The 24,662-nt window shown below is 47.1% G+C and overlaps 67 non-coding genes and 1 pseudogene across 67 annotated transcripts; all 68 read right to left on the bottom strand.

The window, feature by feature from the left end:
- Nucleotides 1–10: 10 nt before the first annotated feature.
- Nucleotides 11–129, bottom strand: LOC138552642 (5S ribosomal RNA). Its single transcript, XR_011296322.1, has one exon. It is a non-coding gene; the product is annotated as a 5S ribosomal RNA (ribosomal RNA).
- A 666-nt stretch (nucleotides 130–795) lies between these two features.
- LOC138552631 (5S ribosomal RNA) lies at nucleotides 796–914 on the bottom strand. The gene has a single exon (XR_011296311.1). It is a non-coding gene; the product is annotated as a 5S ribosomal RNA (ribosomal RNA).
- A 106-nt stretch (nucleotides 915–1,020) lies between these two features.
- On the bottom strand, nucleotides 1,021–1,139 carry LOC138552620 (5S ribosomal RNA). Its single transcript, XR_011296300.1, has one exon. It is a non-coding gene; the product is annotated as a 5S ribosomal RNA (ribosomal RNA).
- Nucleotides 1,140–1,245: 106 nt separating this feature from the next.
- On the bottom strand, nucleotides 1,246–1,364 carry LOC138552764 (5S ribosomal RNA). The gene has a single exon (XR_011296442.1). It is a non-coding gene; the product is annotated as a 5S ribosomal RNA (ribosomal RNA).
- A 107-nt stretch (nucleotides 1,365–1,471) lies between these two features.
- LOC138552609 (5S ribosomal RNA) lies at nucleotides 1,472–1,590 on the bottom strand. The gene has a single exon (XR_011296289.1). It is a non-coding gene; the product is annotated as a 5S ribosomal RNA (ribosomal RNA).
- A 463-nt stretch (nucleotides 1,591–2,053) lies between these two features.
- Nucleotides 2,054–2,172, bottom strand: LOC138552598 (5S ribosomal RNA). Its single transcript, XR_011296278.1, has one exon. It is a non-coding gene; the product is annotated as a 5S ribosomal RNA (ribosomal RNA).
- Nucleotides 2,173–2,278: 106 nt separating this feature from the next.
- LOC138552995 (5S ribosomal RNA) lies at nucleotides 2,279–2,397 on the bottom strand. Its single transcript, XR_011296673.1, has one exon. It is a non-coding gene; the product is annotated as a 5S ribosomal RNA (ribosomal RNA).
- Nucleotides 2,398–2,503: 106 nt separating this feature from the next.
- LOC138552763 (5S ribosomal RNA) lies at nucleotides 2,504–2,622 on the bottom strand. Its single transcript, XR_011296441.1, has one exon. It is a non-coding gene; the product is annotated as a 5S ribosomal RNA (ribosomal RNA).
- Nucleotides 2,623–2,729: 107 nt separating this feature from the next.
- LOC138552587 (5S ribosomal RNA) lies at nucleotides 2,730–2,848 on the bottom strand. Its single transcript, XR_011296267.1, has one exon. It is a non-coding gene; the product is annotated as a 5S ribosomal RNA (ribosomal RNA).
- Nucleotides 2,849–3,311: 463 nt separating this feature from the next.
- On the bottom strand, nucleotides 3,312–3,430 carry LOC138552575 (5S ribosomal RNA). Its single transcript, XR_011296256.1, has one exon. It is a non-coding gene; the product is annotated as a 5S ribosomal RNA (ribosomal RNA).
- Nucleotides 3,431–3,536: 106 nt separating this feature from the next.
- On the bottom strand, nucleotides 3,537–3,655 carry LOC138552732 (5S ribosomal RNA). Its single transcript, XR_011296410.1, has one exon. It is a non-coding gene; the product is annotated as a 5S ribosomal RNA (ribosomal RNA).
- A 656-nt stretch (nucleotides 3,656–4,311) lies between these two features.
- Nucleotides 4,312–4,430, bottom strand: LOC138553160 (5S ribosomal RNA). The gene has a single exon (XR_011296836.1). It is a non-coding gene; the product is annotated as a 5S ribosomal RNA (ribosomal RNA).
- A 106-nt stretch (nucleotides 4,431–4,536) lies between these two features.
- LOC138552563 (5S ribosomal RNA) lies at nucleotides 4,537–4,655 on the bottom strand. Its single transcript, XR_011296245.1, has one exon. It is a non-coding gene; the product is annotated as a 5S ribosomal RNA (ribosomal RNA).
- A 106-nt stretch (nucleotides 4,656–4,761) lies between these two features.
- Nucleotides 4,762–4,880, bottom strand: LOC138552552 (5S ribosomal RNA). The gene has a single exon (XR_011296234.1). It is a non-coding gene; the product is annotated as a 5S ribosomal RNA (ribosomal RNA).
- A 666-nt stretch (nucleotides 4,881–5,546) lies between these two features.
- Nucleotides 5,547–5,665, bottom strand: LOC138552541 (5S ribosomal RNA). The gene has a single exon (XR_011296223.1). It is a non-coding gene; the product is annotated as a 5S ribosomal RNA (ribosomal RNA).
- A 106-nt stretch (nucleotides 5,666–5,771) lies between these two features.
- Nucleotides 5,772–5,890, bottom strand: LOC138552529 (5S ribosomal RNA). The gene has a single exon (XR_011296211.1). It is a non-coding gene; the product is annotated as a 5S ribosomal RNA (ribosomal RNA).
- Nucleotides 5,891–5,996: 106 nt separating this feature from the next.
- Nucleotides 5,997–6,115, bottom strand: LOC138552762 (5S ribosomal RNA). Its single transcript, XR_011296440.1, has one exon. It is a non-coding gene; the product is annotated as a 5S ribosomal RNA (ribosomal RNA).
- A 107-nt stretch (nucleotides 6,116–6,222) lies between these two features.
- Nucleotides 6,223–6,341, bottom strand: LOC138552518 (5S ribosomal RNA). Its single transcript, XR_011296200.1, has one exon. It is a non-coding gene; the product is annotated as a 5S ribosomal RNA (ribosomal RNA).
- Nucleotides 6,342–6,804: 463 nt separating this feature from the next.
- LOC138553174 (5S ribosomal RNA) lies at nucleotides 6,805–6,913 on the bottom strand (annotated as a pseudogene).
- Nucleotides 6,914–7,019: 106 nt separating this feature from the next.
- On the bottom strand, nucleotides 7,020–7,138 carry LOC138552503 (5S ribosomal RNA). Its single transcript, XR_011296185.1, has one exon. It is a non-coding gene; the product is annotated as a 5S ribosomal RNA (ribosomal RNA).
- A 106-nt stretch (nucleotides 7,139–7,244) lies between these two features.
- On the bottom strand, nucleotides 7,245–7,363 carry LOC138552622 (5S ribosomal RNA). The gene has a single exon (XR_011296302.1). It is a non-coding gene; the product is annotated as a 5S ribosomal RNA (ribosomal RNA).
- Nucleotides 7,364–7,470: 107 nt separating this feature from the next.
- LOC138552507 (5S ribosomal RNA) lies at nucleotides 7,471–7,589 on the bottom strand. Its single transcript, XR_011296189.1, has one exon. It is a non-coding gene; the product is annotated as a 5S ribosomal RNA (ribosomal RNA).
- A 463-nt stretch (nucleotides 7,590–8,052) lies between these two features.
- On the bottom strand, nucleotides 8,053–8,171 carry LOC138552731 (5S ribosomal RNA). The gene has a single exon (XR_011296409.1). It is a non-coding gene; the product is annotated as a 5S ribosomal RNA (ribosomal RNA).
- A 106-nt stretch (nucleotides 8,172–8,277) lies between these two features.
- LOC138552496 (5S ribosomal RNA) lies at nucleotides 8,278–8,396 on the bottom strand. The gene has a single exon (XR_011296178.1). It is a non-coding gene; the product is annotated as a 5S ribosomal RNA (ribosomal RNA).
- A 666-nt stretch (nucleotides 8,397–9,062) lies between these two features.
- On the bottom strand, nucleotides 9,063–9,181 carry LOC138552485 (5S ribosomal RNA). The gene has a single exon (XR_011296167.1). It is a non-coding gene; the product is annotated as a 5S ribosomal RNA (ribosomal RNA).
- A 106-nt stretch (nucleotides 9,182–9,287) lies between these two features.
- On the bottom strand, nucleotides 9,288–9,406 carry LOC138552473 (5S ribosomal RNA). Its single transcript, XR_011296155.1, has one exon. It is a non-coding gene; the product is annotated as a 5S ribosomal RNA (ribosomal RNA).
- Nucleotides 9,407–9,512: 106 nt separating this feature from the next.
- Nucleotides 9,513–9,631, bottom strand: LOC138552760 (5S ribosomal RNA). Its single transcript, XR_011296438.1, has one exon. It is a non-coding gene; the product is annotated as a 5S ribosomal RNA (ribosomal RNA).
- Nucleotides 9,632–9,738: 107 nt separating this feature from the next.
- Nucleotides 9,739–9,857, bottom strand: LOC138552462 (5S ribosomal RNA). The gene has a single exon (XR_011296144.1). It is a non-coding gene; the product is annotated as a 5S ribosomal RNA (ribosomal RNA).
- Nucleotides 9,858–10,320: 463 nt separating this feature from the next.
- On the bottom strand, nucleotides 10,321–10,439 carry LOC138552451 (5S ribosomal RNA). The gene has a single exon (XR_011296133.1). It is a non-coding gene; the product is annotated as a 5S ribosomal RNA (ribosomal RNA).
- Nucleotides 10,440–10,545: 106 nt separating this feature from the next.
- On the bottom strand, nucleotides 10,546–10,664 carry LOC138552994 (5S ribosomal RNA). Its single transcript, XR_011296672.1, has one exon. It is a non-coding gene; the product is annotated as a 5S ribosomal RNA (ribosomal RNA).
- Nucleotides 10,665–10,770: 106 nt separating this feature from the next.
- On the bottom strand, nucleotides 10,771–10,889 carry LOC138552759 (5S ribosomal RNA). The gene has a single exon (XR_011296437.1). It is a non-coding gene; the product is annotated as a 5S ribosomal RNA (ribosomal RNA).
- Nucleotides 10,890–10,996: 107 nt separating this feature from the next.
- Nucleotides 10,997–11,115, bottom strand: LOC138552440 (5S ribosomal RNA). Its single transcript, XR_011296122.1, has one exon. It is a non-coding gene; the product is annotated as a 5S ribosomal RNA (ribosomal RNA).
- Nucleotides 11,116–11,578: 463 nt separating this feature from the next.
- On the bottom strand, nucleotides 11,579–11,697 carry LOC138552429 (5S ribosomal RNA). The gene has a single exon (XR_011296111.1). It is a non-coding gene; the product is annotated as a 5S ribosomal RNA (ribosomal RNA).
- Nucleotides 11,698–11,803: 106 nt separating this feature from the next.
- On the bottom strand, nucleotides 11,804–11,922 carry LOC138552730 (5S ribosomal RNA). Its single transcript, XR_011296408.1, has one exon. It is a non-coding gene; the product is annotated as a 5S ribosomal RNA (ribosomal RNA).
- Nucleotides 11,923–12,028: 106 nt separating this feature from the next.
- Nucleotides 12,029–12,147, bottom strand: LOC138552417 (5S ribosomal RNA). Its single transcript, XR_011296099.1, has one exon. It is a non-coding gene; the product is annotated as a 5S ribosomal RNA (ribosomal RNA).
- Nucleotides 12,148–12,813: 666 nt separating this feature from the next.
- On the bottom strand, nucleotides 12,814–12,932 carry LOC138552599 (5S ribosomal RNA). The gene has a single exon (XR_011296279.1). It is a non-coding gene; the product is annotated as a 5S ribosomal RNA (ribosomal RNA).
- Nucleotides 12,933–13,038: 106 nt separating this feature from the next.
- On the bottom strand, nucleotides 13,039–13,157 carry LOC138552406 (5S ribosomal RNA). The gene has a single exon (XR_011296088.1). It is a non-coding gene; the product is annotated as a 5S ribosomal RNA (ribosomal RNA).
- Nucleotides 13,158–13,263: 106 nt separating this feature from the next.
- Nucleotides 13,264–13,382, bottom strand: LOC138552395 (5S ribosomal RNA). The gene has a single exon (XR_011296077.1). It is a non-coding gene; the product is annotated as a 5S ribosomal RNA (ribosomal RNA).
- Nucleotides 13,383–14,048: 666 nt separating this feature from the next.
- On the bottom strand, nucleotides 14,049–14,167 carry LOC138552597 (5S ribosomal RNA). The gene has a single exon (XR_011296277.1). It is a non-coding gene; the product is annotated as a 5S ribosomal RNA (ribosomal RNA).
- Nucleotides 14,168–14,273: 106 nt separating this feature from the next.
- On the bottom strand, nucleotides 14,274–14,392 carry LOC138552384 (5S ribosomal RNA). The gene has a single exon (XR_011296066.1). It is a non-coding gene; the product is annotated as a 5S ribosomal RNA (ribosomal RNA).
- Nucleotides 14,393–14,498: 106 nt separating this feature from the next.
- On the bottom strand, nucleotides 14,499–14,617 carry LOC138552373 (5S ribosomal RNA). The gene has a single exon (XR_011296055.1). It is a non-coding gene; the product is annotated as a 5S ribosomal RNA (ribosomal RNA).
- A 666-nt stretch (nucleotides 14,618–15,283) lies between these two features.
- LOC138552362 (5S ribosomal RNA) lies at nucleotides 15,284–15,402 on the bottom strand. Its single transcript, XR_011296044.1, has one exon. It is a non-coding gene; the product is annotated as a 5S ribosomal RNA (ribosomal RNA).
- A 106-nt stretch (nucleotides 15,403–15,508) lies between these two features.
- Nucleotides 15,509–15,627, bottom strand: LOC138552350 (5S ribosomal RNA). Its single transcript, XR_011296033.1, has one exon. It is a non-coding gene; the product is annotated as a 5S ribosomal RNA (ribosomal RNA).
- A 106-nt stretch (nucleotides 15,628–15,733) lies between these two features.
- On the bottom strand, nucleotides 15,734–15,852 carry LOC138552339 (5S ribosomal RNA). The gene has a single exon (XR_011296022.1). It is a non-coding gene; the product is annotated as a 5S ribosomal RNA (ribosomal RNA).
- Nucleotides 15,853–16,518: 666 nt separating this feature from the next.
- LOC138552327 (5S ribosomal RNA) lies at nucleotides 16,519–16,637 on the bottom strand. Its single transcript, XR_011296011.1, has one exon. It is a non-coding gene; the product is annotated as a 5S ribosomal RNA (ribosomal RNA).
- A 106-nt stretch (nucleotides 16,638–16,743) lies between these two features.
- On the bottom strand, nucleotides 16,744–16,862 carry LOC138552316 (5S ribosomal RNA). The gene has a single exon (XR_011296000.1). It is a non-coding gene; the product is annotated as a 5S ribosomal RNA (ribosomal RNA).
- Nucleotides 16,863–17,528: 666 nt separating this feature from the next.
- Nucleotides 17,529–17,647, bottom strand: LOC138552303 (5S ribosomal RNA). Its single transcript, XR_011295988.1, has one exon. It is a non-coding gene; the product is annotated as a 5S ribosomal RNA (ribosomal RNA).
- A 106-nt stretch (nucleotides 17,648–17,753) lies between these two features.
- Nucleotides 17,754–17,872, bottom strand: LOC138552291 (5S ribosomal RNA). Its single transcript, XR_011295977.1, has one exon. It is a non-coding gene; the product is annotated as a 5S ribosomal RNA (ribosomal RNA).
- A 106-nt stretch (nucleotides 17,873–17,978) lies between these two features.
- LOC138552280 (5S ribosomal RNA) lies at nucleotides 17,979–18,097 on the bottom strand. The gene has a single exon (XR_011295966.1). It is a non-coding gene; the product is annotated as a 5S ribosomal RNA (ribosomal RNA).
- Nucleotides 18,098–18,203: 106 nt separating this feature from the next.
- Nucleotides 18,204–18,322, bottom strand: LOC138552268 (5S ribosomal RNA). The gene has a single exon (XR_011295955.1). It is a non-coding gene; the product is annotated as a 5S ribosomal RNA (ribosomal RNA).
- Nucleotides 18,323–18,785: 463 nt separating this feature from the next.
- On the bottom strand, nucleotides 18,786–18,904 carry LOC138552257 (5S ribosomal RNA). Its single transcript, XR_011295944.1, has one exon. It is a non-coding gene; the product is annotated as a 5S ribosomal RNA (ribosomal RNA).
- A 106-nt stretch (nucleotides 18,905–19,010) lies between these two features.
- LOC138552246 (5S ribosomal RNA) lies at nucleotides 19,011–19,129 on the bottom strand. Its single transcript, XR_011295933.1, has one exon. It is a non-coding gene; the product is annotated as a 5S ribosomal RNA (ribosomal RNA).
- A 106-nt stretch (nucleotides 19,130–19,235) lies between these two features.
- Nucleotides 19,236–19,354, bottom strand: LOC138552235 (5S ribosomal RNA). Its single transcript, XR_011295922.1, has one exon. It is a non-coding gene; the product is annotated as a 5S ribosomal RNA (ribosomal RNA).
- A 106-nt stretch (nucleotides 19,355–19,460) lies between these two features.
- On the bottom strand, nucleotides 19,461–19,579 carry LOC138552224 (5S ribosomal RNA). Its single transcript, XR_011295911.1, has one exon. It is a non-coding gene; the product is annotated as a 5S ribosomal RNA (ribosomal RNA).
- A 474-nt stretch (nucleotides 19,580–20,053) lies between these two features.
- Nucleotides 20,054–20,172, bottom strand: LOC138552211 (5S ribosomal RNA). Its single transcript, XR_011295899.1, has one exon. It is a non-coding gene; the product is annotated as a 5S ribosomal RNA (ribosomal RNA).
- Nucleotides 20,173–20,278: 106 nt separating this feature from the next.
- On the bottom strand, nucleotides 20,279–20,397 carry LOC138552200 (5S ribosomal RNA). Its single transcript, XR_011295888.1, has one exon. It is a non-coding gene; the product is annotated as a 5S ribosomal RNA (ribosomal RNA).
- Nucleotides 20,398–20,503: 106 nt separating this feature from the next.
- LOC138552187 (5S ribosomal RNA) lies at nucleotides 20,504–20,622 on the bottom strand. Its single transcript, XR_011295876.1, has one exon. It is a non-coding gene; the product is annotated as a 5S ribosomal RNA (ribosomal RNA).
- A 106-nt stretch (nucleotides 20,623–20,728) lies between these two features.
- LOC138552175 (5S ribosomal RNA) lies at nucleotides 20,729–20,847 on the bottom strand. Its single transcript, XR_011295865.1, has one exon. It is a non-coding gene; the product is annotated as a 5S ribosomal RNA (ribosomal RNA).
- Nucleotides 20,848–21,310: 463 nt separating this feature from the next.
- On the bottom strand, nucleotides 21,311–21,429 carry LOC138552163 (5S ribosomal RNA). Its single transcript, XR_011295854.1, has one exon. It is a non-coding gene; the product is annotated as a 5S ribosomal RNA (ribosomal RNA).
- Nucleotides 21,430–21,535: 106 nt separating this feature from the next.
- LOC138552151 (5S ribosomal RNA) lies at nucleotides 21,536–21,654 on the bottom strand. Its single transcript, XR_011295842.1, has one exon. It is a non-coding gene; the product is annotated as a 5S ribosomal RNA (ribosomal RNA).
- Nucleotides 21,655–21,760: 106 nt separating this feature from the next.
- On the bottom strand, nucleotides 21,761–21,879 carry LOC138552139 (5S ribosomal RNA). Its single transcript, XR_011295830.1, has one exon. It is a non-coding gene; the product is annotated as a 5S ribosomal RNA (ribosomal RNA).
- A 106-nt stretch (nucleotides 21,880–21,985) lies between these two features.
- LOC138552128 (5S ribosomal RNA) lies at nucleotides 21,986–22,104 on the bottom strand. Its single transcript, XR_011295819.1, has one exon. It is a non-coding gene; the product is annotated as a 5S ribosomal RNA (ribosomal RNA).
- Nucleotides 22,105–22,578: 474 nt separating this feature from the next.
- Nucleotides 22,579–22,697, bottom strand: LOC138552116 (5S ribosomal RNA). The gene has a single exon (XR_011295808.1). It is a non-coding gene; the product is annotated as a 5S ribosomal RNA (ribosomal RNA).
- Nucleotides 22,698–22,803: 106 nt separating this feature from the next.
- Nucleotides 22,804–22,922, bottom strand: LOC138552104 (5S ribosomal RNA). Its single transcript, XR_011295797.1, has one exon. It is a non-coding gene; the product is annotated as a 5S ribosomal RNA (ribosomal RNA).
- Nucleotides 22,923–23,588: 666 nt separating this feature from the next.
- On the bottom strand, nucleotides 23,589–23,707 carry LOC138552092 (5S ribosomal RNA). The gene has a single exon (XR_011295786.1). It is a non-coding gene; the product is annotated as a 5S ribosomal RNA (ribosomal RNA).
- Nucleotides 23,708–23,813: 106 nt separating this feature from the next.
- On the bottom strand, nucleotides 23,814–23,932 carry LOC138552080 (5S ribosomal RNA). Its single transcript, XR_011295774.1, has one exon. It is a non-coding gene; the product is annotated as a 5S ribosomal RNA (ribosomal RNA).
- Nucleotides 23,933–24,038: 106 nt separating this feature from the next.
- LOC138552068 (5S ribosomal RNA) lies at nucleotides 24,039–24,157 on the bottom strand. The gene has a single exon (XR_011295762.1). It is a non-coding gene; the product is annotated as a 5S ribosomal RNA (ribosomal RNA).
- Nucleotides 24,158–24,263: 106 nt separating this feature from the next.
- On the bottom strand, nucleotides 24,264–24,382 carry LOC138552056 (5S ribosomal RNA). The gene has a single exon (XR_011295751.1). It is a non-coding gene; the product is annotated as a 5S ribosomal RNA (ribosomal RNA).
- Between the last annotated feature and the right edge of the window lie 280 nt (nucleotides 24,383–24,662).

The following is a 24,662-nucleotide window of genomic DNA, read 5'->3' as shown; positions in this document are numbered from 1 at the left end:
AGCACAAAAAAGCCTACAGCACCTGGTATTCCCAGGCGGTCTCCCATCCAGGTACTAACTAGGCCCGACACTGCTTAGCTTCCGAGATCAGACGAGATCGGGCGCATTCAGTGTGGTGTGGCCGTAGGCTCTGGTCCTAGTGAGTTTTGTACTTTTAAGCATCTAGTCGGCTAGACCTTGCAGTTTTGAAAGGCAATTGAGAAATGGCTCACTTCCTGAACTTGGAGCACAAAAAAGCCTACAGCACCTGGTATTCCCAGGCGGTCTCCCATCCAGGTACTAACTAGGCCCGACACTGCTTAGTGTGGTGTGGCCGTAGGCTCTAGAAATGCTAAGAATATTACTCTTATGCATTTGCATTTAGTAAGCTAAGCCATGCAGCCACTTGCAACATGATACCACGCTCATCGCTCGATCAGCGCTCGATCAGGCTCGATCAGGCGAGATATATAAGACTGGTGGGCCCATTCAGGACTCCTATGTCTGGTAGGATAACTTTAATCCATCCATCCTGTTTCTGTTGCAGGGAGGTGGAGAGAACAATCAACACAATAACGGCTTTCTTTCATGCCTCTTGAAGGACTCAATATTCTCTGTACTGCATTACATGTGAAAGTCGATTTATTACCCATGAACACACTACCTGTATGCTAATTATATGTAAATAGGTAGCTCCAGCCCTCATAATGCTGTCCAACATTTCCGCTATAAAACGGGATACAATTATTTTGGAAACATACCAAATTTGAAAAGTAATTGAGAAGTTGCGCAATTACTAATCATGGAGCACAAAATAGCCTACAGCACCTGGTATTCCCAGGCGGTCTCCCATCCAGGTACTAACTAGGCCCGACACTGCTTAGCTTCCGAGATCAGACGAGATCGGGCGCATTCAGTGTGGTGTGGCCGTAGGCTCTGGGCCTAGTGAGTTTTGTACTTTTAAGCATCTAGTCGGCTAGACCTTGCAGTTTTGAAAGGCAATTGAGAAATGGCTCACTTCCTGAACTTGGAGCACAAAAAAGCCTACAGCACCTGGTATTCCCAGGCGGTCTCCCATCCAGGTACTAACTAGGCCCGACACTGCTTAGCTTCCGAGATCAGACGAGATCGGGCGCATTCAGTGTGGTGTGGCCGTAGGCTCTGGGCCTAGTGAGTTTTGTACTTTTAAGCATCTAGTCGGCTAGACCTTGCAGTTTTGAAAGGCAATTGAGAAATGGCTCACTTCCTGAACTTGGAGCACAAAAAAGCCTACAGCACCTGGTATTCCCATGCGGTCTCCCATCCAGGTACTAACTAGGCCCGACACTGCTTAGCTTCCGAGATCAGACGAGATCAGGCGCATTCAGTGTGGTGTGGCCGTAGGCTCTGGGCCTAGTGAGTTTTGTACTTTTAAGCATCTAGTCGGCTAGACCTTGCAGTTTTGAAAGGCAATTGAGAAATGGCTCACTTCCTGAACTTGGAGCAAAAAAAAAGCCTACAGCACCTGGTATTCCCAGGCGGTCTCCCATCCAGGTACTAACTAGGCCCGACACTGCTTAGCTTCCGAGATCAGACGAGATCGGGCGCATTCAGTGTGGTGTGGCCGTAGGCTCTAGAAATGCTAAGAATATTACTCTTATGCATTTGCATTTAGTAAGCTAAGCCATGCAGCCACTTGCAACATGATACCACGCTCATCGCTCGATCAGGCTCGATCAGGCGAGATATATAAGACTGGTGGGCCCATTCAGGACTCCTATGTCTGGTAGGATAACTTTAATCCATCCATCCTGTTTCTGTTGCAGGGAGGTGGAGAGAACAATCAACACAATAACGGCTTTCTTTCATGCCTCTTGAAGGACTCAATATTCTCTGTACTGCATTACATGTGAAAGTCGATTTATTACCCATGAACACACTACCTGTATGCTAATTATATGTAAATAGGTAGCTCCAGCCCTCATAATGCTGTCCAACATTTCCGCTATAAAACGGGATACAATTATTTTGGAAACATACCAAATTTGAAAAGTAATTGAGAAGTTGCGCAATTACTAATCATGGAGCACAAAATAGCCTACAGCACCTGGTATTCCCAGGCGGTCTCCCATCCAGGTACTAACTAGGCCCGACACTGCTTAGCTTCCGAGATCAGACGAGATCGGGCGCATTCAGTGTGGTGTGGCCGTAGGCTCTGGGCCTAGTGAGTTTTGTACTTTTAAGCATCTAGTCGGCTAGACCTTGCAGTTTTGAAAGGCAATTGAGAAATGGCTCACTTCCTGAACTTGGAGCACAAAAAAGCCTACAGCACCTGATATTCCCAGGCGGTCTCCCATCCAGGTACTAACTAGGCCCGCCACTGCTTAGCTTCCGAGATCAGACGAGATCGGGCGCATTCAGTGTGGTGTGGCCGTAGGCTCTGGGCCTAGTGAGTTTTGTACTTTTAAGCATCTAGTCGGCTAGACCTTGCAGTTTTGAAAGGCAATTGAGAAATGGCTCACTTCCTGAACTTGGAGCACAAAAAAGCCTACAGCACCTGGTATTCCCATGCGGTCTCCCATCCAGGTACTAACTAGGCCCGACACTGCTTAGCTTCCGAGATCAGACGAGATCAGGCGCATTCAGTGTGGTGTGGCCGTAGGCTCTGGGCCTAGTGAGTTTTGTACTTTTAAGCATCTAGTCGGCTAGACCTTGCAGTTTTGAAAGGCAATTGAGAAATGGCTCACTTCCTGAACTTGGAGCAAAAAAAAAGCCTACAGCACCTGGTATTCCCAGGCGGTCTCCCATCCAGGTACTAACTAGGCCCGACACTGCTTAGCTTCCGAGATCAGACGAGATCGGGCGCATTCAGTGTGGTGTGGCCGTAGGCTCTAGAAATGCTAAGAATATTACTCTTATGCATTTGCATTTAGTAAGCTAAGCCATGCAGCCACTTGCAACATGATACCACGCTCATCGCTCGATCAGGCTCGATCAGGCGAGATATATAAGACTGGTGGGCCCATTCAGGACTCCTATGTCTGGTAGGATAACTTTAATCCATCCATCCTGTTTCTGTTGCAGGGAGGTGGAGAGAACAATCAACACAATAACGGCTTTCTTTCATGCCTCTTGAAGGACTCAATATTCTCTGTACTGCATTACATGTGAAAGTCGATTTATTACCCATGAACACACTACCTGTATGCTAATTATATGTAAATAGGTAGCTCCAGCCCTCATAATGCTGTCCAACATTTCCGCTATAAAACGGGATACAATTATTTTGGAAACATACCAAATTTGAAAAGTAATTGAGAAGTTGCGCAATTACTAATCATGGAGCACAAAATAGCCTACAGCACCTGGTATTCCCAGGCGGTCTCCCATCCAGGTACTAACTAGGCCCGACACTGCTTAGCTTCCGAGATCAGACGAGATCGGGCGCATTCAGTGTGGTGTGGCCGTAGGCTCTGGGCCTAGTGAGTTTTGTACTTTTAAGCATCTAGTCGGCTAGACCTTGCAGTTTTGAAAGGCAATTGAGAAATGGCTCACTTCCTGAACTTGGAGCACAAAAAAGCCTACAGCACCTGGTATTCCCAGGCGGTCTCCCATCCAGGTACTAACTAGGCCCGACACTGCTTAGCTTCCGAGATCAGACGAGATCGGGCGCATTCAGTGTGGTGTGGCCGTAGGTTCTGGGCCTAGTGAGTTTTGTACTTTTAAGCATCTAGTCGGCTAGACCTTGCAGTTTTGAAAGGCAATTGAGAAATGGCTCACTTCCTGAACTTGGAGCACAAAAAAGCCTACAGCACCTGGTATTCCCAGGCGGTCTCCCATCCAGGTACTAACTAGGCCCGACACTGCTTAGTGTGGTGTGGCCGTAGGCTCTAGAAATGCTAAGAATATTACTCTTATGCATTTGCATTTAGTAAGCTAAGCCATGCAGCCACTTGCAACATGATACCACGCTCATCGCTCGATCAGCGCTCGATCAGGCGAGATATATAAGACTGGTGGGCCCATTCAGGACTCCTATGTCTGGTAGGATAACTTTAATCCATCCATCCTGTTTCTGTTGCAGGGAGGTGGAGAGAACAATCAACACAATAACGGCTTTCTTTCATGCCTCTTGAAGGACTCAATATTCTCTGTACTGCATTACATGTGAAAGTCGATTTATTACCCATGAACACACTACCTGTATGCTAATTATATGTAAATAGGTAGCTCCAGCCCTCATAATGCTGTCCAACATTTCCGCTATAAAACGGGATACAATTATTTTGGAAACATACCAAATTTGAAAAGTAATTGAGAAGTTGCGCAATTACTAATCATGGAGCACAAAATAGCCTACAGCACCTGGTATTCCCAGGCGGTCTCCCATCCAGGTACTAACTAGGCCCGACACTGCTTAGCTTCTGAGATCATACGAGATCGGGCGCATTCAGTGTGGTGTGGCCGTAGGCTCTGGGCCTAGTGAGTTTTGTACTTTTAAGCATCTAGTCGGCTAGACCTTGCAGTTTTGAAAGGCAATTGAGAAATGGCTCACTTCCTGAACTTGGAGCACAAAAAAGCCTACAGCACCTGGTATTCCCAGGCGGTCTCCCATCCAGGTACTAACTAGGCCCGACACTGCTTAGCTTCCGAGATCAGACGAGATCGGGCGCATTCAGTGTGGTGTGGCCGTAGGCTCTGGGCCTAGTGAGTTTTGTACTTTTAAGCATCTAGTCGGCTAGACCTTGCAGTTTTGAAAGGCAATTGAGAAATGGCTCACTTCCTGAACTTGGAGCACAAAAAAGCCTACAGCACCTGGTATTCCCAGGCGGTCTCCCATCCAGGTACTAACTAGGCCCGACACTGCTTAGCTTCCGAGATCAGACGAGATCGGGCGCATTCAGTGTGGTGTGGCCGTAGGCTCTGGTCCTAGTGAGTTTTGTACTTTTAAGCATCTAGTCGGCTAGACCTTGCAGTTTTGAAAGGCAATTGAGAAATGGCTCACTTCCTGAACTTGGAGCACAAAAAAGCCTACAGCACCTGGTATTCCCAGGCGGTCTCCCATCCAGGTACTAACTAGGCCCGACACTGCTTAGTGTGGTGTGGCCGTAGGCTCTAGAAATGCTAAGAATATTACTCTTATGCATTTGCATTTAGTAAGCTAAGCCATGCAGCCACTTGCAACATGATACCACGCTCATCGCTCGATCAGCGCTCGATCAGGCTCGATCAGGCGAGATATATAAGACTGGTGGGCCCATTCAGGACTCCTATGTCTGGTAGGATAACTTTAATCCATCCATCCTGTTTCTGTTGCAGGGAGGTGGAGAGAACAATCAACACAATAACGGCTTTCTTTCATGCCTCTTGAAGGACTCAATATTCTCTGTACTGCATTACATGTGAAAGTCGATTTATTACCCATGAACACACTACCTGTATGCTAATTATATGTAAATAGGTAGCTCCAGCCCTCATAATGCTGTCCAACATTTCCGCTATAAAACGGGATACAATTATTTTGGAAACATACCAAATTTGAAAAGTAATTGAGAAGTTGCGCAATTACTAATCATGGAGCACAAAATAGCCTACAGCACCTGGTATTCCCAGGCGGTCTCCCATCCAGGTACTAACTAGGCCCGACACTGCTTAGCTTCCGAGATCAGACGAGATCGGGCGCATTCAGTGTGGTGTGGCCGTAGGCTCTGGGCCTAGTGAGTTTTGTACTTTTAAGCATCTAGTCGGCTAGACCTTGCAGTTTTGAAAGGCAATTGAGAAATGGCTCACTTCCTGAACTTGGAGCACAAAAAAGCCTACAGCACCTGGTATTCCCAGGCGGTCTCCCATCCAGGTACTAACTAGGCCCGACACTGCTTAGCTTCCGAGATCAGACGAGATCGGGCGCATTCAGTGTGGTGTGGCCGTAGGCTCTGGGCCTAGTGAGTTTTGTACTTTTAAGCATCTAGTCGGCTAGACCTTGCAGTTTTGAAAGGCAATTGAGAAATGGCTCACTTCCTGAACTTGGAGCACAAAAAAGCCTACAGCACCTGGTATTCCCATGCGGTCTCCCATCCAGGTACTAACTAGGCCCGACACTGCTTAGCTTCCGAGATCAGACGAGATCAGGCGCATTCAGTGTGGTGTGGCCGTAGGCTCTGGGCCTAGTGAGTTTTGTACTTTTAAGCATCTAGTCGGCTAGACCTTGCAGTTTTGAAAGGCAATTGAGAAATGGCTCACTTCCTGAACTTGGAGCAAAAAAAAAGCCTACAGCACCTGGTATTCCCAGGCGGTCTCCCATCCAGGTACTAACTAGGCCCGACACTGCTTAGCTTCCGAGATCAGACGAGATCGGGCGCATTCAGTGTGGTGTGGCCGTAGGCTCTAGAAATGCTAAGAATATTACTCTTATGCATTTGCATTTAGTAAGCTAAGCCATGCAGCCACTTGCAACATGATACCACGCTCATCGCTCGATCAGGCTCGATCAGGCGAGATATATAAGACTGGTGGGCCCATTCAGGACTCCTATGTCTGGTAGGATAACTTTAATCCATCCATCCTGTTTCTGTTGCAGGGAGGTGGAGAGAACAATCAACACAATAACGGCTTTCTTTCATGCCTCTTGAAGGACTCAATATTCTCTGTACTGCATTACATGTGAAAGTCGATTTATTACCCATGAACACACTACCTGTATGCTAATTATATGTAAATAGGTAGCTCCAGCCCTCATAATGCTGTCCAACATTTCCGCTATAAAACGGGATACAATTATTTTGGAAACATACCAAATTTGAAAAGTAATTGAGAAGTTGCGCAATTACTAATCATGGAGCACAAAATAGCCTACAGCACCTGGTATTCCCAGGCGGTCTCCCATCCAGGTACTAACTAGGCCCGACACTGCTTAGCTTCCGAGATCGGGCGCATTCAGTGTGGTGTGGCCGTAGGCTCTGGGCCTAGTGAGTTTTGTACTTTTAAGCATCTAGTCGGCTAGACCTTGCAGTTTTGAAAGGCAATTGAGAAATGGCTCACTTCCTGAACTTGGAGCACAAAAAAGCCTACAGCACCTGATATTCCCAGGCGGTCTCCCATCCAGGTACTAACTAGGCCCGACACTGCTTAGCTTCCGAGATCAGACGAGATCGGGCGCATTCAGTGTGGTGTGGCCGTAGGCTCTGGGCCTAGTGAGTTTTGTACTTTTAAGCATCTAGTCGGCTAGACCTTGCAGTTTTGAAAGGCAATTGAGAAATGGCTCACTTCCTGAACTTGGAGCACAAAAAAGCCTACAGCACCTGGTATTCCCATGCGGTCTCCCATCCAGGTACTAACTAGGCCCAACACTGCTTAGCTTCCGAGATCAGACGAGATCAGGCGCATTCAGTGTGGTGTGGCCGTAGGCTCTGGGCCTAGTGAGTTTTGTACTTTTAAGCATCTAGTCGGCTAGACCTTGCAGTTTTGAAAGGCAATTGAGAAATGGCTCACTTCCTGAACTTGGAGCAAAAAAAAAGCCTACAGCACCTGGTATTCCCAGGCGGTCTCCCATCCAGGTACTAACTAGGCCCGACACTGCTTAGCTTCCGAGATCAGACGAGATCGGGCGCATTCAGTGTGGTGTGGCCGTAGGCTCTAGAAATGCTAAGAATATTACTCTTATGCATTTGCATTTAGTAAGCTAAGCCATGCAGCCACTTGCAACATGATACCACGCTCATCGCTCGATCAGGCTCGATCAGGCGAGATATATAAGACTGGTGGGCCCATTCAGGACTCCTATGTCTGGTAGGATAACTTTAATCCATCCATCCTGTTTCTGTTGCAGGGAGGTGGAGAGAACAATCAACACAATAACTGCTTTCTTTCATGCCTCTTGAAGGACTCAATATTCTCTGTACTGCATTACATGTGAAAGTCGATTTATTACCCATGAACACACTACCTGTATGCTAATTATATGTAAATAGGTAGCTCCAGCCCTCATAATGTTGTCCAACATTTCCGCTATAAAACGGGATACAATTATTTTGGAAACATACCAAATTTGAAAAGTAATTGAGAAGTTGTGCAATTACTAATCATGGAGCACAAAATAGCCTACAGCACCTGGTATTCCCAGGCGGTCTCCCATCCAGGTACTAACTAGGCCCGACACTGCTTAGCTTCCGAGATCAGACGAGATCGGGCGCATTCAGTGTGGTGTGGCCGTAGGTTCTGGGCCTAGTGAGTTTTGTACTTTTAAGCATCTAGTCGGCTAGACCTTGCAGTTTTGAAAGGCAATTGAGAAATGGCTCACTTCCTGAACTTGGAGCACAAAAAAGCCTACAGCACCTGGTATTCCCAGGCGGTCTCCCATCCAGGTACTAACTAGGCCCGACACTGCTTAGCTTCCGAGATCAGACGAGATCGGGCGCATTCAGTGTGGTGTGGCCGTAGGCTCTGGTCCTAGTGAGTTTTGTACTTTTAAGCATCTAGTCGGCTAGACCTTGCAGTTTTGAAAGGCAATTGAGAAATGGCTCACTTCCTGAACTTGGAGCACAAAAAAGCCTACAGCACCTGGTATTCCCAGGCGGTCTCCCATCCAGGTACTAACTAGGCCCGACACTGCTTAGTGTGGTGTGGCCGTAGGCTCTAGAAATGCTAAGAATATTACTCTTATGCATTTGCATTTAGTAAGCTAAGCCATGCAGCCACTTGCAACATGATACCACGCTCATCGCTCGATCAGCGCTCGATCAGGCTCGATCAGGCGAGATATATAAGACTGGTGGGCCCATTCAGGACTCCTATGTCTGGTAGGATAACTTTAATCCATCCATCCTGTTTCTGTTGCAGGGAGGTGGAGAGAACAATCAACACAATAACGGCTTTCTTTCATGCCTCTTGAAGGACTCAATATTCTCTGTACTGCATTACATGTGAAAGTCGATTTATTACCCATGAACACACTACCTGTATGCTAATTATATGTAAATAGGTAGCTCCAGCCCTCATAATGCTGTCCAACATTTCCGCTATAAAACGGGATACAATTATTTTGGAAACATACCAAATTTGAAAAGTAATTGAGAAGTTGCGCAATTACTAATCATGGAGCACAAAATAGCCTACAGCACCTGGTATTCCCAGGCGGTCTCCCATCCAGGTACTAACTAGGCCCGACACTGCTTAGCTTCCGAGATCAGACGAGATCGGGCGCATTCAGTGTGGTGTGGCCGTAGGCTCTGGGCCTAGTGAGTTTTGTACTTTTAAGCATCTAGTCGGCTAGACCTTGCAGTTTTGAAAGGCAATTGAGAAATGGCTCACTTCCTGAACTTGGAGCACAAAAAAGCCTACAGCACCTGGTATTCCCAGGCGGTCTCCCATCCAGGTACTAACTAGGCCCGACACTGCTTAGCTTCCGAGATCAGACGAGATCGGGCGCATTCAGTGTGGTGTGGCCGTAGGCTCTGGGCCTAGTGAGTTTTGTACTTTTAAGCATCTAGTCGGCTAGACCTTGCAGTTTTGAAAGGCAATTGAGAAATGGCTCACTTCCTGAACTTGGAGCACAAAAAAGCCTACAGCACCTGGTATTCCCATGCGGTCTCCCATCCAGGTACTAACTAGGCCCGACACTGCTTAGCTTCCGAGATCAGACGAGATCAGGCGCATTCAGTGTGGTGTGGCCGTAGGCTCTGGGCCTAGTGAGTTTTGTACTTTTAAGCATCTAGTCGGCTAGACCTTGCAGTTTTGAAAGGCAATTGAGAAATGGCTCACTTCCTGAACTTGGAGCAAAAAAAAAGCCTACAGCACCTGGTATTCCCAGGCGGTCTCCCATCCAGGTACTAACTAGGCCCGACACTGCTTAGCTTCCGAGATCAGACGAGATCGGGCGCATTCAGTGTGGTGTGGCCGTAGGCTCTAGAAATGCTAAGAATATTACTCTTATGCATTTGCATTTAGTAAGCTAAGCCATGCAGCCACTTGCAACATGATACCACGCTCATCGCTCGATCAGGCTCGATCAGGCGAGATATATAAGACTGGTGGGCCCATTCAGGACTCCTATGTCTGGTAGGATAACTTTAATCCATCCATCCTGTTTCTGTTGCAGGGAGGTGGAGAGAACAATCAACACAATAACGGCTTTCTTTCATGCCTCTTGAAGGACTCAATATTCTCTGTACTGCATTACATGTGAAAGTCGATTTATTACCCATGAACACACTACCTGTATGCTAATTATATGTAAATAGGTAGCTCCAGCCCTCATAATGCTGTCCAACATTTCCGCTATAAAACGGGATACAATTATTTTGGAAACATACCAAATTTGAAAAGTAATTGAGAAGTTGCGCAATTACTAATCATGGAGCACAAAATAGCCTACAGCACCTGGTATTCCCAGGCGGTCTCCCATCCAGGTACTAACTAGGCCCGACACTGCTTAGCTTCCGAGATCAGACGAGATCGGGCGCATTCAGTGTGGTGTGGCCGTAGGCTCTGGGCCTAGTGAGTTTTGTACTTTTAAGCATCTAGTCGGCTAGACCTTGCAGTTTTGAAAGGCAATTGAGAAATGGCTCACTTCCTGAACTTGGAGCACAAAAAAGCCTACAGCACCTGATATTCCCAGGCGGTCTCCCATCCAGGTACTAACTAGGCCCGCCACTGCTTAGCTTCCGAGATCAGACGAGATCGGGCGCATTCAGTGTGGTGTGGCCGTAGGCTCTGGGCCTAGTGAGTTTTGTACTTTTAAGCATCTAGTCGGCTAGACCTTGCAGTTTTGAAAGGCAATTGAGAAATGGCTCACTTCCTGAACTTGGAGCACAAAAAAGCCTACAGCACCTGGTATTCCCATGCGGTCTCCCATCCAGGTACTAACTAGGCCCGACACTGCTTAGCTTCCGAGATCAGACGAGATCAGGCGCATTCAGTGTGGTGTGGCCGTAGGCTCTGGGCCTAGTGAGTTTTGTACTTTTAAGCATCTAGTCGGCTAGACCTTGCAGTTTTGAAAGGCAATTGAGAAATGGCTCACTTCCTGAACTTGGAGCAAAAAAAAAGCCTACAGCACCTGGTATTCCCAGGCGGTCTCCCATCCAGGTACTAACTAGGCCCGACACTGCTTAGCTTCCGAGATCAGACGAGATCGGGCGCATTCAGTGTGGTGTGGCCGTAGGCTCTAGAAATGCTAAGAATATTACTCTTATGCATTTGCATTTAGTAAGCTAAGCCATGCAGCCACTTGCAACATGATACCACGCTCATCGCTCGATCAGGCTCGATCAGGCGAGATATATAAGACTGGTGGGCCCATTCAGGACTCCTATGTCTGGTAGGATAACTTTAATCCATCCATCCTGTTTCTGTTGCAGGGAGGTGGAGAGAACAATCAACACAATAACGGCTTTCTTTCATGCCTCTTGAAGGACTCAATATTCTCTGTACTGCATTACATGTGAAAGTCGATTTATTACCCATGAACACACTACCTGTATGCTAATTATATGTAAATAGGTAGCTCCAGCCCTCATAATGCTGTCCAACATTTCCGCTATAAAACGGGATACAATTATTTTGGAAACATACCAAATTTGAAAAGTAATTGAGAAGTTGCGCAATTACTAATCATGGAGCACAAAATAGCCTACAGCACCTGGTATTCCCAGGCGGTCTCCCATCCAGGTACTAACTAGGCCCGACACTGCTTAGCTTCCGAGATCAGACGAGATCGGGCGCATTCAGTGTGGTGTGGCCGTAGGCTCTGGGCCTAGTGAGTTTTGTACTTTTAAGCATCTAGTCGGCTAGACCTTGCAGTTTTGAAAGGCAATTGAGAAATGGCTCACTTCCTGAACTTGGAGCACAAAAAAGCCTACAGCACCTGGTATTCCCAGGCGGTCTCCCATCCAGGTACTAACTAGGCCCGACACTGCTTAGCTTCCGAGATCAGACGAGATCGGGCGCATTCAGTGTGGTGTGGCCGTAGGTTCTGGGCCTAGTGAGTTTTGTACTTTTAAGCATCTAGTCGGCTAGACCTTGCAGTTTTGAAAGGCAATTGAGAAATGGCTCACTTCCTGAACTTGGAGCACAAAAAAGCCTACAGCACCTGGTATTCCCAGGCGGTCTCCCATCCAGGTACTAACTAGGCCCGACACTGCTTAGCTTCCGAGATCAGACGAGATCGGGCGCATTCAGTGTGGTGTGGCCGTAGGCTCTAGAAATGCTAAGAATATTACTCTTATGCATTTGCATTTAGTAAGCTAAGCCATGCAGCCACTTGCAACATGATACCACGCTCATCGCTCGATCAGGCTCGATCAGGCGAGATATATAAGACTGGTGGGCCCATTCAGGACTCCTATGTCTGGTAGGATAACTTTAATCCATCCATCCTGTTTCTGTTGCAGGGAGGTGGAGAGAACAATCAACACAATAACGGCTTTCTTTCATGCCTCTTGAAGGACTCAATATTCTCTGTACTGCATTACATGTGAAAGTCGATTTATTACCCATGAACACACTACCTGTATGCTAATTATATGTAAATAGGTAGCTCCAGCCCTCATAATGCTGTCCAACATTTCCGCTATAAAACGGGATACAATTATTTTGGAAACATACCAAATTTGAAAAGTAATTGAGAAGTTGCGCAATTACTAATCATGGAGCACAAAATAGCCTACAGCACCTGGTATTCCCATCGATTTATTACCCATGAACACACTACCTGTATGCTAATTATATGTAAATAGGTAGCTCCAGCCCTCATAATGCTGTCCAACATTTCCGCTATAAAACGGGATACAATTATTTTGGAAACATACCAAATTTGAAAAGTAATTGAGAAGTTGCGCAATTACTAATCATGGAGCACAAAATAGCCTACAGCACCTGGTATTCCCAGGCGGTCTCCCATCCAGGTACTAACTAGGCCCGACACTGCTTAGCTTCCGAGATCATACGAGATCGGGCGCATTCAGTGTGGTGTGGCCGTAGGCTCTGGGCCTAGTGAGTTTTGTACTTTTAAGCATCTAGTCGGCTAGACCTTGCAGTTTTGAAAGGCAATTGAGAAATGGCTCACTTCCTGAACTTGGAGCACAAAAAAGCCTACAGCACCTGGTATTCCCAGGCGGTCTCCCATCCAGGTACTAACTAGGCCCGACACTGCTTAGCTTCCGAGATCAGACGAGATCGGGCGCATTCAGTGTGGTGTGGCCGTAGGCTCTGGGCCTAGTGAGTTTTGTACTTTTAAGCATCTAGTCGGCTAGACCTTGCAGTTTTGAAAGGCAATTGAGAAATGGCTCACTTCCTGAACTTGGAGCACAAAAAAGCCTACAGCACCTGGTATTCCCAGGCGGTCTCCCATCCAGGTACTAACTAGGCCCGACACTGCTTAGCTTCCGAGATCAGACGAGATCGGGCGCATTCAGTGTGGTGTGGCCGTAGGCTCTGGTCCTAGTGAGTTTTGTACTTTTAAGCATCTAGTCGGCTAGACCTTGCAGTTTTGAAAGGCAATTGAGAAATGGCTCACTTCCTGAACTTGGAGCACAAAAAAGCCTACAGCACCTGGTATTCCCAGGCGGTCTCCCATCCAGGTACTAACTAGGCCCGACACTGCTTAGTGTGGTGTGGCCGTAGGCTCTAGAAATGCTAAGAATATTACTCTTATGCATTTGCATTTAGTAAGCTAAGCCATGCAGCCACTTGCAACATGATACCACGCTCATCGCTCGATCAGCGCTCGATCAGGCTCGATCAGGCGAGATATATAAGACTGGTGGGCCCATTCAGGACTCCTATGTCTGGTAGGATAACTTTAATCCATCCATCCTGTTTCTGTTGCAGGGAGGTGGAGAGAACAATCAACACAATAACGGCTTTCTTTCATGCCTCTTGAAGGACTCAATATTCTCTGTACTGCATTACATGTGAAAGTCGATTTATTACCCATGAACACACTACCTGTATGCTAATTATATGTAAATAGGTAGCTCCAGCCCTCATAATGCTGTCCAACATTTCCGCTATAAAACGGGATACAATTATTTTGGAAACATACCAAATTTGAAAAGTAATTGAGAAGTTGCGCAATTACTAATCATGGAGCACAAAATAGCCTACAGCACCTGGTATTCCCAGGCGGTCTCCCATCCAGGTACTAACTAGGCCCGACACTGCTTAGCTTCCGAGATCATACGAGATCGGGCGCATTCAGTGTGGTGTGGCCGTAGGCTCTGGGCCTAGTGAGTTTTGTACTTTTAAGCATCTAGTCGGCTAGACCTTGCAGTTTTGAAAGGCAATTGAGAAATGGCTCACTTCCTGAACTTGGAGCACAAAAAAGCCTACAGCACCTGGTATTCCCAGGCGGTCTCCCATCCAGGTACTAACTAGGCCCGACACTGCTTAGCTTCCGAGATCAGACGAGATCGGGCGCATTCAGTGTGGTGTGGCCGTAGGCTCTGGGCCTAGTGAGTTTTGTACTTTTAAGCATCTAGTCGGCTAGACCTTGCAGTTTTGAAAGGCAATTGAGAAATGGCTCACTTCCTGAACTTGGAGCACAAAAAAGCCTACAGCACCTGGTATTCCCAGGCGGTCTCCCATCCAGGTACTAACTAGGCCCGACACTGCTTAGCTTCCGAGATCAGACGAGATCGGGCGCATTCAGTGTGGTGTGGCCGTAGGCTCTGGTCCTAGTGAGTTTTGTACTTTTAAGCATCTAGTCGGCTAGACCTTGCAGTTTTGAAAGGCAATTGAGAAATGGCTCACTTCCTGAACTTGGAGCACAAAAAAGCCTACAGCACCTGGTATTCCCAGGCGGTCTCCCATCCAGGTACTAACTAGGCCCGACACTGCTTAGTGTGGTGTGGCCGTAGGCTCTAGAAATGCTAAGAATATTACTCTTATGCATTTGCATTTAGTAAGCTAAGCCATGCAGCCACTTGCAACATGATACCACGCTCATCGCTCGATCAGCGCTCGATCAGGCTCGATCAGGCGAGATATATAAGACTGGTGGGCCCATTCAGGACTCCTATGTCTGGTAGGATAACTTTAATCCATCCATCCTGTTTCTGTTGCAGGGAGGTGGAGAGAACAATCAACACAATAACGGCTTTCTTTCATGCCTCTTGAAGGACTCAATATTCTCTGTACTGCATTACATGTGAAAGTCGATTTATTACCCATGAACACACTACCTGTATGCTAATTATATGTAAATAGGTAGCTCCAGCCCTCATAATGCTGTCCAACATTTCCGCTATAAAACGGGATACAATTATTTTGGAAACATACCAAATTTGAAAAGTAATTGAGAAGTTGCGCAATTACTAATCATGGAGCACAAAATAGCCTACAGCACCTGGTATTCCCAGGCGGTCTCCCATCCAGGTACTAACTAGGCCCGACACTGCTTAGCTTCCGAGATCAGACGAGATCGGGCGCATTCAGTGTGGTGTGGCCGTAGGCTCTGGGCCTAGTGAGTTTTGTACTTTTAAGCATCTAGTCGGCTAGACCTTGCAGTTTTGAAAGGCAATTGAGAAATGGCTCACTTCCTGAACTTGGAGCACAAAAAAGCCTACAGCACCTGGTATTCCCAGGCGGTCTCCCATCCAGGTACTAACTAGGCCCGACACTGCTTAGCTTCCGAGATCAGACGAGATCGGGCGCATTCAGTGTGGTGTGGCCGTAGGCTCTGGGCCTAGTGAGTTTTGTACTTTTAAGCATCTAGTCGGCTAGACCTTGCAGTTTTGAAAGGCAATTGAGAAATGGCTCACTTCCTGAACTTGGAGCACAAAAAAGCCTACAGCACCTGGTATTCCCAGGCGGTCTCCCATCCAGGTACTAACTAGGCCCGACACTGCTTAGCTTCCGAGATCAGACGAGATCGGGCGCATTCAGTGTGGTGTGGCCGTAGGCTCTGGGCCTAGTGAGTTTTGTACTTTTAAGCATCTAGTCGGCTAGACCTTGCAGTTTTGAAAGGCAATTGAGAAATGGCTCACTTCCTGAACTTGGAGCACAAAAAAGCCTACAGCACCTGGTATTCCCAGGCGGTCTCCCATCCAGGTACTAACTAGGCCCGACACTGCTTAGTGTGGTGTGGCCGTAGGCTCTAGAAATGCTAAGAATATTACTCTTATGCATTTGCATTTAGTAAGCTAAGCCATGCAGCCACTTGCAACATGATACCACGCTCATCGCTCGATCAGCGCTCGATCAGGCTCGATCAGGCGAGATATATAAGACTGGTGGGCCCATTCAGGACTCCTATGTCTGGTAGGATAACTTTAATCCATCCATCCTGTTTCTGTTGCAGGGAGGTGGAGAGAACAATCAACACAATAACGGCTTTCTTTCATGCCTCTTGAATGACTCAATATTCTCTGTACTGCATTACATGTGAAAGTCGATTTATTACCCATGAACACACTACCTGTATGCTAATTATATGTAAATAGGTAGCTCCAGCCCTCATAATGTTGTCCAACATTTCCGCTATAAAACGGGATAAAATTATTTTGGAAACATACCAAATTTGAAAAGTAATTGAGAAGTTGTGCAATTACTAATCATGGAGCACAAAATAGCCTACAGCACCTGGTATTCCCAGGCGGTCTCCCATCCAGGTACTAACTAGGCCCGACACTGCTTAGCTTCCGAGATCAGACGAGATCGGGCGCATTCAGTGTGGTGTGGCCGTAGGCTCTGGGCCTAGTGAGTTTTGTACTTTTAAGCATCTAGTCGGCTAGACCTTGCAGTTTTGAAAGGCAATTGAGAAATGGCTCACTTCCTGAACTTGGAGCACAAAAAAGCCTACAGCACCTGGTATTCCCAGGCGGTCTCCCATCCAGGTACTAACTAGGCCCGACACTGCTTAGCTTCCGAGATCAGACGAGATCGGGCGCATTCAGTGTGGTGTGGCCGTAGGCTCTGAGCCTAGTGAGTTTTGTACTTTTAAGCATCTAGTCGGCTAGACCTTGCAGTTTTGAAAGGCAATTGAGAAATGGCTCACTTCCTGAACTTGGAGCACAAAAAAGCCTACAGCACCTGGTATTCCCAGGCGGTCTCCCATCCAGGTACTAACTAGGCCCGACACTGCTTAGTGTGGTGTGGCCGTAGGCTCTAGAAATGCTAAGAATATTACTCTTATGCATTTGCATTTAGTAAGCTAAGCCATGCAGCCACTTGCAACATGATACCACGCTCATCGCTCGATCAGCGCTCGATCAGGCTCGATCAGGCGAGATATATAAGACTGGTGGGCCCATTCAGGACTCCTATGTCTGGTAGGATAACTTTAATCCATCCATCCTGTTTCTGTTGCAGGGAGGTGGAGAGAACAATCAACACAATAACGGCTTTCTTTCATGCCTCTTGAATGACTCAATATTCTCTGTACTGCATTACATGTGAAAGTCGATTTATTACCCATGAACACACTACCTGTATGCTAATTATATGTAAATAGGTAGCTCCAGCCCTCATAATGTTGTCCAACATTTCCGCTATAAAACGGGATAAAATTATTTTGGAAACATACCAAATTTGAAAAGTAATTGAGAAGTTGTGCAATTACTAATCATGGAGCACAAAATAGCCTACAGCACCTGGTATTCCCAGGCGGTCTCCCATCCAGGTACTAACTAGGCCCGACACTGCTTAGCTTCCGAGATCAGACGAGATCGGGCGCATTCAGTGTGGTGTGGCCGTAGGCTCTGGGCCTAGTGAGTTTTGTACTTTTAAGCATCTAGTCGGCTAGACCTTGCAGTTTTGAAAGGCAATTGAGAAATGGCTCACTTCCTGAACTTGGAGCACAAAAAAGCCTACAGCACCTGGTATTCCCAGGCGGTCTCCCATCCAGGTACTAACTAGGCCCGACACTGCTTAGCTTCCGAGATCAGACGAGATCGGGCGCATTCAGTGTGGTGTGGCCGTAGGCTCTGGTCTTAGTGAGTTTTGTACTTTTAAGCATCTAGTCGGCTAGACCTTGCAGTTTTGAAAGGCAATTGAGAAATGGCTCACTTCCTGAACTTGGAGCACAAAAAAGCCTACAGCACCTGGTATTCCCAGGCGGTCTCCCATCCAGGTACTAACTAGGCCCGACACTGCTTAGCTTCCGAGATCAGACGAGATCGGGCGCATTCAGTGTGGTGTGGCCGTAGGCTCTGGGCCTCGTGAGTTTTGTACTTTTAAGCATCTAGTCGGCTAGACCTTGCAGTTTTGAAAGGCAATTGAGAAATGGCTCACTTCCTGAACTTGGAGCACAAAAAAGCCTACAGCACCTGGTATTCCCAGGCGGTCTCCCATCCAGGTACTAACTAGGCCCGACACTGCTTAGCTTCCGAGATCAGACGAGATCGGGCGCATTCAGTGTGGTGTGGCCGTAGGCTCTAGAAATGCTAAGAATATTACTCTTATGCATTTGCATTTAGTAAGCTAAGCCATGCAGCCACTTGCAAAATGATACCACGCTCATCGCTCGATCAGGCTCGATCAGGCGAGATATATAAGACTGGTGGGCCCATTCAGGACTCCTATGTCTGGTAGGATAACTTTAATCCATCCATCCTGTTTCTGTTGCAGGGAGGTGGAGAGAACAATCAACACAATAACGGCTTTCTTTCATGCCTCTTGAATGACTCAATATTCTCTGTACTGCATTACATGTGAAAGTCGATTTATTACCCATGAACACACTACCTGTATGCTAATTATATGTAAATAGGTAGCTCCAGCCCTCATAATGTTGTCCAACATTTCCGCTATAAAACGGGATAAAATTATTTTGGAAACATACCAAATTTGAAAAGTAATTGAGAAGTTGTGCAATTACTAATCATGGAGCACAAAATAGCCTACAGCACCTGGTATTCCCAGGCGGTCTCCCATCCAGGTACTAACTAGGCCCGACACTGCTTAGCTTCCGAGATCAGACGAGATCGGGCGCATTCAGTGTGGTGTGGCCGTAGGCTCTGGGCCTAGTGAGTTTTGTACTTTTAAGCATCTAGTCGGCTAGACCTTGCAGTTTTGAAAGGCAATTGAGAAATGGCTCACTTCCTGAACTTGGAGCACAAAAAAGCCTACAGCACCTGGTATTCCCAGGCGGTCTCCCATCCAGGTACTAACTAGGCCCGACACTGCTTAGCTTCCGAGATCAGACGAGATCGGGCGCATTCAGTGTGGTGTGGCCGTAGGCTCTGGTCTTAGTGAGTTTTGTACTTTTAAGCATCTAGTCGGCTAGACCTTGCAGTTTTGAAAGGCAATTGAGAAATGGCTCACTTCCTGAACTTGGAGCACAAAAAAGCCTACAGCACCTGGTATTCCCAGGCGGTCTCCCATCCAGGTACTAACTAGGCCCGACACTGCTTAGCTTCCGAGATCAGACGAGATCGGGCGCATTCAGTGTGGTGTGGCCGTAGGCTCTGGGCCTCGTGAGTTTTGTACTTTTAAGCATCTAGTCGGCTAGACCTTGCAGTTTTGAAAGGCAATTGAGAAATGGCTCACTTCCTGAACTTGGAGCACAAAAAAGCCTACAGCACCTGGTATTCCCAGGCGGTCTCCCATCCAGGTACTAACTAGGCCCGACACTGCTTAGCTTCCGAGATCAGACGAGATCGGGCGCATTCAGTGTGGTGTGGCCGTAGGCTCTAGAAATGCTAAGAATATTACTCTTATGCATTTGCATTTAGTAAGCTAAGCCATGCAGCCACTTGCAACATGATACCACGCTCATCGCTCGATCAGCGCTCGATCAGGCTCGATCAGGCGAGATATATAAGACTGGTGGGCCCATTCAGGACTCCTATGTCTGGTAGGATAACTTTAATCCATCCATCCTGTTTCTGTTGCAGGGAGGTGGAGAGAACAATCAACACAATAACGGCTTTCTTTCATGCCTCTTGAATGACTCAATATTCTCTGTACTGCATTACATGTGAAAGTCGATTTATTACCCATGAACACACTACCTGTATGCTAATTATATGTAAATAGGTAGCTCCAGCCCTCATAATGTTGTCCAACATTTCCGCTATAAAACGGGATAAAATTATTTTGGAAACATACCAAATTTGAAAAGTAATTGAGAAGTTGTGCAATTACTAATCATGGAGCACAAAATAGCCTACAGCACCTGGTATTCCCAGGCGGTCTCCCATCCAGGTACTAACTAGGCCCGACACTGCTTAGCTTCCGAGATCAGACGAGATCGGGCGCATTCAGTGTGGTGTGGCCGTAGGCTCTGGGCCTAGTGAGTTTTGTACTTTTAAGCATCTAGTCGGCTAGACCTTGCAGTTTTGAAAGGCAATTGAGAAATGGCTCACTTCCTGAACTTGGAGCACAAAAAAGCCTACAGCACCTGGTATTCCCAGGCGGTCTCCCATCCAGGTACTAACTAGGCCCGACACTGCTTAGCTTCCGAGATCAGACGAGATCGGGCGCATTCAGTGTGGTGTGGCCGTAGGCTCTGGTCTTAGTGAGTTTTGTACTTTTAAGCATCTAGTCGGCTAGACCTTGCAGTTTTGAAAGGCAATTGAGAAATGGCTCACTTCCTGAACTTGGAGCACAAAAAAGCCTACAGCACCTGGTATTCCCAGGCGGTCTCCCATCCAGGTACTAACTAGGCCCGACACTGCTTAGCTTCCGAGATCAGACGAGATCGGGCGCATTCAGTGTGGTGTGGCCGTAGGCGCTGGGCCTCGTGAGTTTTGTACTTTTAAGCATCTAGTCGGCTAGACCTTGCAGTTTTGAAAGGCAATTGAGAAATGGCTCACTTCCTGAACTTGGAGCACAAAAAAGCCTACAGCACCTGGTATTCCCAGGCGGTCTCCCATCCAGGTACTAACTAGGCCCGACACTGCTTAGCTTCCGAGATCAGACGAGATCGGGCGCATTCAGTGTGGTGTGGCCGTAGGCTCTAGAAATGCTAAGAATATTACTCTTATGCATTTGCATTTAGTAAGCTAAGCCATGCAGCCACTTGCAACATGATACCACGCTCATCGCTCGATCAGGCTCGATCAGGCGAGATATATAAGACTGGTGGGCCCATTCAGGACTCCTATGTCTGGTAGGATAACTTTAATCCATCCATCCTGTTTCTGTTGCAGGGAGGTGGAGAGAACAATCAACACAATAACGGCTTTCTTTCATGCCTCTTGAATGACTCAATATTCTCTGTACTGCATTACATGTGAAAGTCGATTTATTACCCATGAACACACTACCTGTATGCTAATTATATGTAAATAGGTAGCTCCAGCCCTCATAATGTTGTCCAACATTTCCGCTATAAAACGGGATAAAATTATTTTGGAAACATACCAAATTTGAAAAGTAATTGAGAAGTTGTGCAATTACTAATCATGGAGCACAAAATAGCCTACAGCACCTGGTATTCCCAGGCGGTCTCCCATCCAGGTACTAACTAGGCCCGACACTGCTTAGCTTCCGAGATCAGACGAGATCGGGCGCATTCAGTGTGGTGTGGCCGTAGGCTCTGGGCCTAGTGAGTTTTGTACTTTTAAGCATCTAGTCGGCTAGACCTTGCAGTTTTGAAAGGCAATTGAGAAATGGCTCACTTCCTGAACTTGGAGCACAAAAAAGCCTACAGCACCTGGTATTCCCAGGCGGTCTCCCATCCAGGTACTAACTAGGCCCGACACTGCTTAGCTTCCGAGATCAGACGAGATCGGGCGCATTCAGTGTGGTGTGGCCGTAGGCTCTGGTCTTAGTGAGTTTTGTACTTTTAAGCATCTAGTCGGCTAGACCTTGCAGTTTTGAAAGGCAATTGAGAAATGGCTCACTTCCTGAACTTGGAGCACAAAAAAGCCTACAGCACCTGGTATTCCCAGGCGGTCTCCCATCCAGGTACTAACTAGGCCCGACACTGCTTAGCTTCCGAGATCAGACGAGATCGGGCGCATTCAGTGTGGTGTGGCCGTAGGCTCTGGGCCTCGTGAGTTTTGTACTTTTAAGCATCTAGTCGGCTAGACCTTGCAGTTTTGAAAGGCAATTGAGAAATGGCTCACTTCCTGAACTTGGAGCACAAAAAAGCCTACAGCACCTGGTATTCCCAGGCGGTCTCCCATCCAGGTACTAACTAGGCCCGACACTGCTTAGCTTCCGAGATCAGACGAGATCGGGCGCATTCAGTGTGGTGTGGCCGTAGGCTCTAGAAATGCTAAGAATATTACTCTTATGCATTTGCATTTAGTAAGCTAAGCCATGCAGCCACTTGCAACATGATACCACGCTCATCGCTCGATCAGCGCTCGATCAGGCTCGATCAGGCGAGATATATAAGACTGGTGGGCCCATTCAGGACTCCTATGTCTGGTAGGATAACTTTAATCCATCCATCCTGTTTCTGTTGCAGGGAGGTGGAGAGAACAATCAACACAATAACGGCTTTCTTTCATGCCTCTTGAAGGACTCAATATTCTCTGTACTGCATTACATGTGAAAGTCGATTTATTACCCATGAACACACTACCTGTATGCTAATTATATGTAAATAGGTAGCTCCAGCCCTCATAATGTTGTCCAACATTTCCGCTATAAAACGGGATAAAATTATTTTGGAAACATACCAAATTTGAAAAGTAATTGAGAAGTTGTGCAATTACTAATCATGGAGCACAAAATAGCCTACAGCACCTGGTATTCCCAGGCGGTCTCCCATCCAGGTACTAACTAGGCCCGACACTGCTTAGCTTCCGAGATCAGACGAGATCGGGCGCATTCAGTGTGGTGTGGCCGTAGGCTCTGGGCCTAGTGAGTTTTGTACTTTTAAGCATCTAGTCGGCTAGACCTTGCAGTTTTGAAAGGCAATTGAGAAATGGCTCACTTCCTGAACTTGGAGCACAAAAAAGCCTACAGCACCTGGTATTCCCAGGCGGTCTCCCATCCAGGTACTAACTAGGCCCGACACTGCTTAGCTTCCGAGATCAGACGAGATCGGGCGCATTCAGTGTGGTGTGGCCGTAGGCTCTGGGCCTAGTGAGTTTTGTACTTTTAAGCATCTAGTCGGCTAGACCTTGCAGTTTTGAAAGGCAATTGAGAAATGGCTCACTTCCTGAACTTGGAGCACAAAAAAGCCTACAGCACCTGGTATTCCCAGGCGGTCTCCCATCCAGGTACTAACTAGGCCCGACACTGCTTAGTGTGGTGTGGCCGTAGGCTCTAGAAATGCTAAGAATATTACTCTTATGCATTTGCATTTAGTAAGCTAAGCCATGCAGCCACTTGCAACATGATACCACGCTCATCGCTCGATCAGCGCTCGATCAGGCTCGATCAGGCGAGATATATAAGACTGGTGGGCCCATTCAGGACTCCTATGTCTGGTAGGATAACTTTAATCCATCCATCCTGTTTCTGTTGCAGGGAGGTGGAGAGAACAATCAACACAATAACGGCTTTCTTTCATGCCTCTTGAATGACTCAATATTCTCTGTACTGCATTACATGTGAAAGTCGATTTATTACCCATGAACACACTACCTGTATGCTAATTATATGTAAATAGGTAGCTCCAGCCCTCATAATGTTGTCCAACATTTCCGCTATAAAACGGGATAAAATTATTTTGGAAACATACCAAATTTGAAAAGTAATTGAGAAGTTGTGCAATTACTAATCATGGAGCACAAAATAGCCTACAGCACCTGGTATTCCCAGGCGGTCTCCCATCCAGGTACTAACTAGGCCCGACACTGCTTAGCTTCCGAGATCAGACGAGATCGGGCGCATTCAGTGTGGTGTGGCCGTAGGCTCTGGGCCTAGTGAGTTTTGTACTTTTAAGCATCTAGTCGGCTAGACCTTGCAGTTTTGAAAGGCAATTGAGAAATGGCTCACTTCCTGAACTTGGAGCACAAAAAAGCCTACAGCACCTGGTATTCCCAGGCGGTCTCCCATCCAGGTACTAACTAGGCCCGACACTGCTTAGCTTCCGAGATCAGACGAGATCGGGCGCATTCAGTGTGGTGTGGCCGTAGGCTCTGGTCTTAGTGAGTTTTGTACTTTTAAGCATCTAGTCGGCTAGACCTTGCAGTTTTGAAAGGCAATTGAGAAATGGCTCACTTCCTGAACTTGGAGCACAAAAAAGCCTACAGCACCTGGTATTCCCAGGCGGTCTCCCATCCAGGTACTAACTAGGCCCGACACTGCTTAGCTTCCGAGATCAGACGAGATCGGGCGCATTCAGTGTGGTGTGGCCGTAGGCTCTGGGCCTCGTGAGTTTTGTACTTTTAAGCATCTAGTCGGCTAGACCTTGCAGTTTTGAAAGGCAATTGAGAAATGGCTCACTTCCTGAACTTGGAGCACAAAAAAGCCTACAGCACCTGGTATTCCCAGGCGGTCTCCCATCCAGGTACTAACTAGGCCCGACACTGCTTAGCTTCCGAGATCAGACGAGATCGGGCGCATTCAGTGTGGTGTGGCCGTAGGCTCTAGAAATGCTAAGAATATTACTCTTATGCATTTGCATTTAGTAAGCTAAGCCATGCAGCCACTTGCAACATGATACCACGCTCATCGCTCGATCAGCGCTCGATCAGGCTCGATCAGGCGAGATATATAAGACTGGTGGGCCCATTCAGGACTCCTATGTCTGGTAGGATAACTTTAATCCATCCATCCTGTTTCTGTTGCAGGGAGGTGGAGAGAACAATCAACACAATAACGGCTTTCTTTCATGCCTCTTGAATGACTCAATATTCTCTGTACTG

Source organism: Ambystoma mexicanum, unplaced genomic scaffold (assembly GCF_040938575.1).
Source record: "Ambystoma mexicanum isolate Mex_15411 unplaced genomic scaffold, UKY_AmexF1_1 Mex_scaf106, whole genome shotgun sequence".
Taxonomy (NCBI): Eukaryota; Metazoa; Chordata; class Amphibia; order Caudata; family Ambystomatidae; genus Ambystoma; species Ambystoma mexicanum.
This window is presented reverse-complemented; position numbering and strand designations above follow the sequence as displayed.